Genomic DNA, 10,164 nt, shown 5'->3' on the forward strand with positions numbered 1-10,164 from the left:
GTCTTGGACCTCCCATGTAGATGTGACGGTCAAGAAGGCACAACAACGCCTCTTCTCCCTCAGGAGACTCAGGAAATTCAGCATGTCCATACGGACCTTCACCAACTTTTACAGATGCACCACTGAAAGAATTCTATCAGGGTGCATAACAACCTGGTATGGCAACTGTTCTGTCCAGGACCATAAGAAACTACTGAAGGTGATGTTTACAGCCCAGACCATCACAGGAGCCAACCTTCCATCCATGGACTTCATTTACACAGTTCGTTGCTATGGAAAGGCTGCCAACATCATCAAAGACCCCTCCCATCCGGTCATGCTTTCCTACAACCTCTTCAGTCAGGCAGAAGATACAAAAGCTTGAACACACACACCAACAGGTTCAAGAACAGCTTCTTCCCTGCCATTAGACTGCTGAATGGACCTCTCTAACTTTAAATGTTGATCTTGCTTTGTGCCCCTCCTGTGCAGCCGTAATCTTGTATACTTCGCTCTGTCTAAGCCCCCTATAATCTGCCTGTATTTGTTTGCTCATGATCCCCTGTATTGCTCGCAAAACAAAGCTTTTCACTGTACTTCGGTACATATGATGACAATAAATCAAATCAAATCAAATCCACATTCTGTCAAATTGTATACCTTGGATTATCAGTCACTTATGACCAGCCATAGTTAGAGAGGCTATGTGTCTCTTTCAAGCCTAAACCTTCAGTTTTGTGGAGCCAGAATCTCTCTCTCAGTGTGAATTCTTTCACTGAGGTTAATCTCTCAAAACAGCTTTTACAGCTGTGAAATATCTCGGAGAGGCAAAATTCCCCAATTCTCCCACAGAGACACTGGAAACATGTGGAGCGCATGTTCACTCTTGGAAACTGATACAAACCACTGGAACTACGAAAAATAAAAATGATTGTGCACCTCTAATTAATAGCAGGAACCAGAAATATGTCACTGGCTAAATAGTCCACACAAGAGATTTACCAAGGATAGCAATTTGACAGATTGTGGAGGAATTGGCTGGGGATTGGAAAGAAGGGATACAGATTCCAAGGGAAGAAAGTTTCCTTTATATTTAAAAGAATCTATTTTAAAAGAAATCTGGCTTGGATCCTCATGTCCTTTGAGGATTAACAGACACGTACAGGCACACGCACACACAACACGCAACATGTATGCGTTGCACACGCAGACCCTGGATCCATTCATATACACCTTCGTTGATCTGAATCTGAATTCTGTGCATCAGCGTTGCTTCTATAACCTTTTAGTACATTGAAAGAACAAAAAATAACTACTAATCTCAGTTCTGAAAATTTCAATTCATCCCTAGTCTCGCCAGCTTTTTGAATGAGAGCCTCAAATTTTCACTTCAGGTTGTAAGAGGAAGCGATTCCTTATGTCAGCCCTTTCCAACCCAGCTCTAATGTTACAACCAGATCTCTTTGTTCTTACCCAGAGGAAATAGTTTCTCACAATCTGCCCAGCTGCATCCTCAATTAGACTCTCCCTCGTTCTTCCACACTCACGAGGATGCTGCTCACATTCAGAACGGTTAGGATGCAAGAAGCCAGGGGTCAGTGCATGATGTTAGAGAGCTCAGGGATGAAGAAGATTTTGGAAAAGCCAAGTCCACAATGGTATCACAATAAGGTGACTATTCTTTGTTTATGCATACCCATGGGTATCACCAGTTGGGCAAACATTTATTGTCCATCCCTAATTGCCCAGAGGGCAGACAACCACATTGCCCATCCCTAATTGCCCAGAGGGCAGGTAAAAACAGACAACCACATTGTTGTGGGTCTGGAGTCACATGTAGGTATGGCTAGGTAAGGATGGCAGCTTCCTTCCCCAAAGGGCATTAGTGACGCAGATGGCTTTTTACAACAATCAGCAATAGTTCATGGTCAGCATTAGACTCTTAAATTCCAGATTTTACTTTGTTCCAATGAGAGCAATAAAATGGAATTAGAGAATGACTGAAACAGATCTACTTCCTCGGTTTGCTGCTGATTGTATGCCCATGATCGCTTTGTGGTCATTTGAATTATTTCCAGAATTTAGAACATCTAGTGAACCAGGGCACTGCCATAATTGACATTAACACTGACCAAAATCATTGGTTTCCATCAAGCAAAGGCATTTGTAGGAACATGCAAACATATGAATTAAGAGCAGGAATTGCATTTGGCCTCTCAAGCCTGCTCCATCCACAAGGTCAAGGTTGAGCTTATCAATAGTTGATTCAGTCAAATATTTCAATGTCCCATGGGAAATTTTCTCGAGCTCAGGTCATCATGGACGATCAGCCACTCAAGCCCCAGGAACTCCTGGTAACCATTGGGTGGCTCAGTGGTTAGCACTGCTGCTTCACAGCACCAGAGACCAGAGTTCAATTCCACCCTCAGGTGACTGTCTGTGTTGAGTTTGCACATTTTCCCCATTTCAGTTGGGTGCTCTGGTTTCCATCCACAGTTCAAAGATGTGCAGGTGAGGTGAATGGCTATGTGAATATGGGGTCCTGGGGTGGGATGCTCTTCAAAAGGTTGGTGCAGACTCGATGGCCTGGATGGCCTCTTCCCACACTGTCAGTATTCTATAATGGGATGTATTCTCGGATATTAAAGGAAGTACCAATGGAGATAATGAATGTGCTGGTAGTAATTTTCAGAGAATCCTTTGATTCTTGGAAGGTTGTGAAATTGCCATTGTAACTCCTCTATTAAAAAAGGGAAATGACCAAAGAACAGGCAATCATGTGCCAGTTAGCTGAATGTTTGTTATTGTGAAAATGTCAAAAACTATCATAAAGGATGCAAAAGCAGAGCTTTTTGATACCTATAAAATCATCAAACAGAGTCAGCATGGCTTCAGCAAGGAGAAATCATGCTTCACAAATTTATGAGAATTATTTGAGAAGGTAACAGGTCAAATCGATAAAGGGGAGCATTGGATGTAATATATTTGGATGTTTGGAAGGTAGTTAATAAGGTAGCACTCATCATAAGCCAGTTAATAAGAGCTGATGGTTTTGGGGGTAGTATATTCACATGAATAGAGGATTGTCTAGCTAATAGAAAACAGAGAGTTGAGATAAGTGAGGCACTTTCAGGATGGCAGCCTGTAACTAGTGGAGTGCTGGGGTCACAATCAATTACAATGTACATCAATGGCTCAGATGAGGAAAGTGAAGATACAATGACCAGACTTGCTGATGACACAAAAATACATGGGAAGCAAAGGATGAAAATGACACAGGTAGTCTGTAGAAGGAAATAAACAGAGTAAGCAAGTCACTTGGCAGCTGGAATACAATGTGAGAAAATGTAAGGTTCTACAACGTGGCAGGAAGAATAGAGGAGCTGAATGTTATTTGAATGGAGAGAGACCACAGAAACCTACAGTAAAGAGGGAACTGGGTATCCTTAGCAGAAATCACAAAAAAACAGCTCACAATTTGATCAGATTATAGAGAAGGCAAGTTGAATGTTGACCTTTATTTCAAAGGAAATGGAGTATAAAATTAAGGAAGTACAAAGCACTAGTTAGAGCAACTTGGAGTGCTGTGACCAGTTTTGGGTCCCTTACCTGAGCAAAGACATGTTGGTATTGGAGGCAGACTCTGCTGCTCCTGGGTTTGGAAGAACTGTGACCTTATTAAAACATACAAGCTTCTTAGGTAATTTGACAGGGTAGATGTGGAAAGATTGTTTTCCCTTATGGGAGAGTCTAGGACCAGACAGAATAAGCTCCTTGGCAATGGGCCAAATGGCCGTTTTCTGTGTGGTAGATCTTAATGACTTAGAGGAAGGGTTCACTGAAATGGTATTCTAAGCCAGTGGACATTAGAGTTGCTGTGGTTAGCCATAATGTCAATAACATTATTGAGAGGAGAGATCAGCAAAGGCTTCTGCCTCCACCCACTCTTTCTCTGGTGAGCCTTTCTGAAATGTAAAAGGTTGACTATTAAATGCAGACTGGATCTGGATTGGTTATCATGCTTTCAACAGAGCAACTATGCATCAGTATTCACCCAATCACATAAGGAATGGATAAATGCATTGGAGGTGGTTCAGATGAAGTTTACTAGATTGATACTTTTTTAAAGCATTTATGGGATATGGAGCAGCATTTATTGCCCATCCTTTGTTGCTTTTGAGAAGGTGGTAGTGAGCTGCCTCCTTGAAATGCTGTAGTCTGTGTGCTGTAGGTAGATCCGCAGTGTCCTTAGGGAGGGAATTCCAGGATTTTGACCCAGCGACAGTGAAGGAACGGTGGTATATTTCCAAGTCAGGATGGTGTGTGGCTCGGAAGGGAACTTGAAGGAGATGGTGTCTCCATGTATCTGCTGCCTTTGTTCTTTTAGATGTTTGGGGTCATAGGTTTGGAAGGAGCCTTGGTGAATCTCTGCAGTTCATCTTGTAGTTAGTACACGTTGCTGCAACTGAGCCTCATTGGTAGACGGAGTGGATGCTTGTGGACATAATGCCAATGAAGTGGACTGCTTTGTCCTGGATGGTGTCAAGCTTCTTGAGAGTTGTTGTCCTTAAACCAATCTGATGACTAGAAACTGAAAAATTATTTCCTAAGCCAGGCGAATCAAAATCAACGTGTTTAGTTCCAGAGTGAAATTTGGCCACAAGTTCTCACAGAAAGGATATTGGAAATCTGGTACCCTGCTCCCAAAAGCTCGGGATGCTGCGGTGGTGACAACCATAGCTTCCAAGACTGGTTTGAGAGGCATGGAGCAGTAACAAGTCAATGAGGTTGAAGTATAGTTCAGTGACAATCTGAATGGTAGGACACGTAGGAAGTGCTGAATGGCCTCCTCCTGTACTGAGCATGTGAAAGCTGTCTCCATCACAAGCAGTGAATCATGAGAAAACGTGTGGAAAGGTGCAGAGCTCTGTGCATTGAAGAGATTTGTGACACTGGAGCTGAGAGAGTCTGGAATTTTAGATCTTCCCAATGGCCAGAACACCAGTAACCAGCCAATCATTTCAAGAGGGGCCACGGTACGTCTCAGGACTCGGACTGAGCAAATCATTAACCATAAACTTTCTGAGCTGTGTGATTGAGGGTCTCCAGATGTCTGAAATAGGAGTGAGGCTGTTATGGGAGGGGAATAATTACCACATATGGATGGGCTCACTGCAGCTGGTCCACCAATGGTACAGGTCACACTGCAGTATGGGCTCTTTATAAGGGTCACCAGCAGTCAAGGAAACACACATCAGCCTTTACCCGCTCTCCCCTTCACCCCCATCACCTAGCCCCTTCTTGTTACCCTTTTCCCCTCATCTCCCTTAACCTTTGCCTCCTTCACCTGCTCAGCTCCCTGTCCCTCACCTCCCTCACCCCCAATTCCCTCATCCATTCCCCTACCTCACCCCCCCAAACCCCACACCCCACTCAACCCTCCATCCGCTCAACTGCCTCACCTCTTTACCCTCTCTGCTCCCTCACCCCCAACCCCCCAAACCCTTCATCCCCCACTCGCTTACCTCCCTCACTTCCTTACCCCCTCCCTCATCCCCTCGCCCTCCAAACCCCTCACACCCCTCAAACCCCCACCCGCTCATCTCCCTCACCCCCTTAGCCCCTCACCACTCACCCCATCCCCTCCCTCACCCTTCCAACTCTATCACACCCGTCAGCCCACCCACACCTCACAACCAACTTACCCCACCTCACCCCTTCATCCTCCTCACCTTTTTGCCCTCACCCCTTTCACGCTCCCACCCCCCTCAGCCCCTCACCCACTAACCTCGTCACCCTCAAATCCCTCACTCCCAGCCCCTTCGTTCCCCAACTCCCTCGCCCCCCCAACATCCTCACCCTCTCAACCCCCTCACCTCCCTCAATTCCACAAACCCCTCACCCCCAAACCCTCACTCCCTTCAACTCCCTCAACCCCCTCTACTCCCTCACACCCCTCACTTACCTCTCCCCATCACCCCCTCACCTCCATCAGTCACTTACTCCCCCATTCCCTCACCCCTTACAAACTGCTTACCATCACAAGATGGACAGAGCAGCCACTGCAGGACAGCAGCTCAGCATGGATTTATATTGGGTCTTCAATGTGGCACAAGGTCCCAAAGATCCTCAGAGATCAAATTGGGCCCTGATCCACATGTGGAGAGGGTAAAACAGGCCAAGGTGCCATTGAAGGGGCAGCCCCGCCCTGCACATCCATTCACCTGTATCCATTGCTCTCGATGTGGTCTCCTCAACATTGGGGAGACAGAACACCAACTCATGGGGCATTTCAGGGAACATCTCTGGCACTCACACACCCAAGAACCCCACCGCCCTGTGGCTGACCACTTCAACTCCCCCTCCCACTCCGCCAAGGACATGCAAGTCCTGGACCTCCTCCACCGCCAAATCCAAGCCACCTGACACCTGGAGGAAGAACACCTCATCTTCCGCCTTGGGTCCCTCCAACCACATGGCATCAATGTGGATTTCACCAGTTTCCAAATCCCACCTCATCCAGATCCAACCTTCCAACTCAGCACTGGCCTCTTGAACTGTCCTACATGTCCATCTTACTTCCCAACTATCCGCTTCACCCTCTGCTCCGATCTATCACTGTCACCTGCTACCTCCATCTACCTGTCACCTTCCCAGCTACCTTCCCCCCCACCCTCCTATTTAACTCTGAGCCCCCTTCCCACCGACATCCCCCATAATCCTGATGAAGAACTTATGCCCGAAACGTCGACTCTCCTGCTCCTCAGATGCTGCCTGACCGGCTGTGCTTTTCCAGCACTACACCTTTTGATTCTGACTCTCCAGCATCTGCAGAGGTCACTTTCTCTCTGTAGGGGCAAGGATGGGGATGGTGTGCAAATGGCCAAGAAACCAGAATAGGAGGAGCTCAGTGATCTGAGAGGGTGGCAGGGAGAGAGGTGGTTGTACCAAGGAGAGGGCGAAGGGTCTTGAGAGGCAGTAGATTAAGGTCTGGGGTCAGGTTGGGGAAGTGTCTGGCGAGGGTTGGGGAAGATCCGGAGGAAGTGGTGGTGGGAGGGTCTGGTGGTCCAGGGTGTGTGAGGCTCTGCAGTGGGAGCATGTGGGAGAGCTCACAGGTCAGAGTGTGGCAGGGCTCTGGGGTCAGAGTAGGGGAGGGTTCAGCCATCAAGGTGGGGGAGAGCTTGGGGGGAGGGTGGGTGAGGATCTGTGAGGAGGATAGGAGAGGTTCATGGGGATGGTTCAGGGGTCAGGGTGGGGGAGGGTCTGGGGGAATGGTCTGGGAGGGTCTGGGAGGAGGATAGGAGATGTTCAGGGAGAGGGTGGGAGCACTCAGGCATCATGGTGAGAGAGGGTTCAGAGTGTGGAAGGGTCCAAGGGGAATGGTCTGGGAGGGTTGGGGAGGAGGATAGGAGAGGTTCAGAGCGAGGGTGGGGCAGGGTCCAGGGGTCAGGGTGGGGCCAGGTTCAGGGGTCAGGGTGGGGCAGGGTTCAGGGGTCAGGGTGGGGCAGGGTTCAGGGCGGGGGAGGATCCAGGGGGAAGGGTCTGGGAGGAGGATAGGAGACGTTCAAGGAGTGGGTGGGGCAAGCTCATGGGTCTCCCGGTGAGGGAGGGTTCAGGGGTCAGCATGTGGGAGGTCTTGGGATGAGGGTGAAAGGATTGAGGGGCAGCGGGGATTCAGAGGAATGTCTGTGAATGCCAGCAGGCAGATAAGATCGGGCAGCGCTCCCTTCCATCAGTAACAGCCACCCCCCCGACTCACCCCGTGCTGTCCATGTGCCCAGGGTCTGAGACCCAGGTTGGGGCCACGTTGGAGAAACTGGGAATTTCGCTCAGGGGCTTCCTAATAAAATGTGTCTTTGCTGAGAATCTGGTGGCTGGAAGAAGAGGATAGAGGCCGAAACAGGGAGGTGAGAGAGTGTACCAAGAATAAAAGTATTATATAAACCCTTTGATTGGAAGTAAATTTGTGCCGAGAATTCGGTACGCCCTGCCAAGTTTTCTAACACTGCTTGATCCTGTTGATGTGCTCACAGCTGTGTAAGGTTACTATATATTATTTTTTGCTTCATGTAAAATTACTTCTTGAGCAGATTTTAAAAAAAACATTATCTGCTTTCCATTACAGACCCTGGCGGTATCTTGGCACTTGACGCACAGTGACGAGGAGTCTCAATCGCCTCTCTCCCTTGAACTAAAGAAAAGGTTTGGCAATTTGTTGTAGATTAATTTTACAACGTAGCTATTGAGTGATCTAAACATTTGGGAAAACACAAAACTGCAGGTGTCCCCTCACTATGTTTACCGCATCAGGGTAATAAACCAGAGAAAGCATGACTGATCTCACCTGGGACTCCTTAAGAGCAATTCTTAAGGCGTGACAAAATATCCTGTGAGGGCTCACTCTTCTTTCCAAAGCAGAAGTAGCCAGTGCCCTATTCATCTTCATCAAGCAATTGTCTGCAATTTTTCCTTCTCTAGCCCAGTGGAATCATGCTCAGAAGTGAAGCAGAGACAGCTAGCGGCAACAAATCCTTAGCTTCCAACATCGAGAATTCAGGCGTTTTTGGAAATAGCATTCTCATTGTTCAAAGGTCAGCTTTCTCCCAGTCTCATCCCTCCCTTTCTTTTCTCTTCACGATAAAAGAAAGGCTCTGGAACCCTTCCCTCTCATCATTTGTCCCACAGATTGTGATTCTGTTAAACTTTGTAGTGGAAAGTTTAGCTGGTTTCCCCCTGTTTTAACCCTTATCCGTCCTGCTCCTTCATTTCTGATTGAAACTTTCCCCTTGAACAAGCTGGATGGAAGTGCGAAAGAACTTGGATTTGTATAGTGTTCTTCACAAACTCTGTTGTGAAGAAAGAAACTCAGCAGCCTATTTATGCACAGCAGGCTCCCCAGAACAGCTGTGAGATCATGACGCCATTATCTGCTTTCATGAATCTGGTTGAGGGATCAAGTTTAGCCAGCTCACTGGGAGTTACAGTCACCGCGTCAAGGAAGAGAGGGACCTCAGCGCTATGTCTACACTCCAAAAGGTGGTGCCTCCAACAGTTCTGTCGGCCTGGGGTTTGCTTCCAAACTGGGGTTGGAATGACCATCTGTTGACACATGAGGCATGAGAAACTGAGCGACAGCTGCTCCAATTGCTTGGGCCTTTGACTTTTTCATTAATGTTGTGAGAAATGGCAGTTGCTAATATTGGTGGCTGAGTGCTGCATTCATTGAGAAAGCAGACCAAGGAATATCAATCTCCTGTCAGACCATACAGCAGAGCATTCAGTCCATTCAGCCCATCAAGTCCACTCTCCCATTCAATGAGGCCGTGACTGATCTGATAATCCTCAACTGTACTTTCCTGCCATTTCCTCATAACCCTTGACCCACCCCCATCCCCCACCCCCACTGACTAAATATCTCTCTATCTCCGCCGCGAATATACTTAATGACCCAGCCTCGACAGCCTTCTGCGGTAAAGAATTCCACAGATTCCCTACGCTCTGAGAGAACAAATTCCCTTCATCTCTGTCTTCGATGGCTGGCTTCTTATTCTGAAATGTTGCCTTTTGGTACTAGACTCTCCCACAAGGGGTAACAATCTTTCAGTATCTTCACTGGTAAGTCCTCTAAGAATTCTTTGTGTTTCAGTCTCTCATTCTTCTAAACAGCAAATAGAACAAGTGCATCTTATTCAATCTTTCCTCCCATACCCACTTGAAATCCCTCTAGCATTCAACATTATTCTGCTGGAAGTATTAATTATTCATCCTCTGGCCTTTAAATGGTCCTCAAGAGATCTTGATTGCAATTGCCTGACACTGGTCGATTCTACTGATCTGAAACTCAATTGTCAAAGTCAATCAGTATAATGAATTGGAAGGGAAGATTTCTAAACAGGCCTCTGGACAGGTATCTCCTGGGTTTAGGTGAGAGTAAGCTTTGCAAAAGCTTGCACCATGTTACCCTTTGATGACTTATAGTCAGTCCAGTCAACTTGACAATGAGAAGTTTAGATTAGGATTTATCGCCAGTCTTAACAGGTGGGAATAACTTCAAGATGTCTCCAATTGAAAAGGTAATGATGACGGTTATCAACGGCAAGATATCATCTGAATCTCAGGTGAACAATGAGCAACAGGACCCCAAATATTCACTCACATCTTGGTTACTGGATTCAATACTAACTT

The sequence above is a fragment of the Chiloscyllium plagiosum genome, unplaced genomic scaffold (assembly GCF_037043375.1).
Source record: "Chiloscyllium plagiosum isolate Xiang-an unplaced genomic scaffold, Cpla_swu_hap1 HiC_scaffold_10, whole genome shotgun sequence".
In the NCBI taxonomy this organism is placed as follows: Eukaryota; Metazoa; Chordata; class Chondrichthyes; order Orectolobiformes; family Hemiscylliidae; genus Chiloscyllium; species Chiloscyllium plagiosum.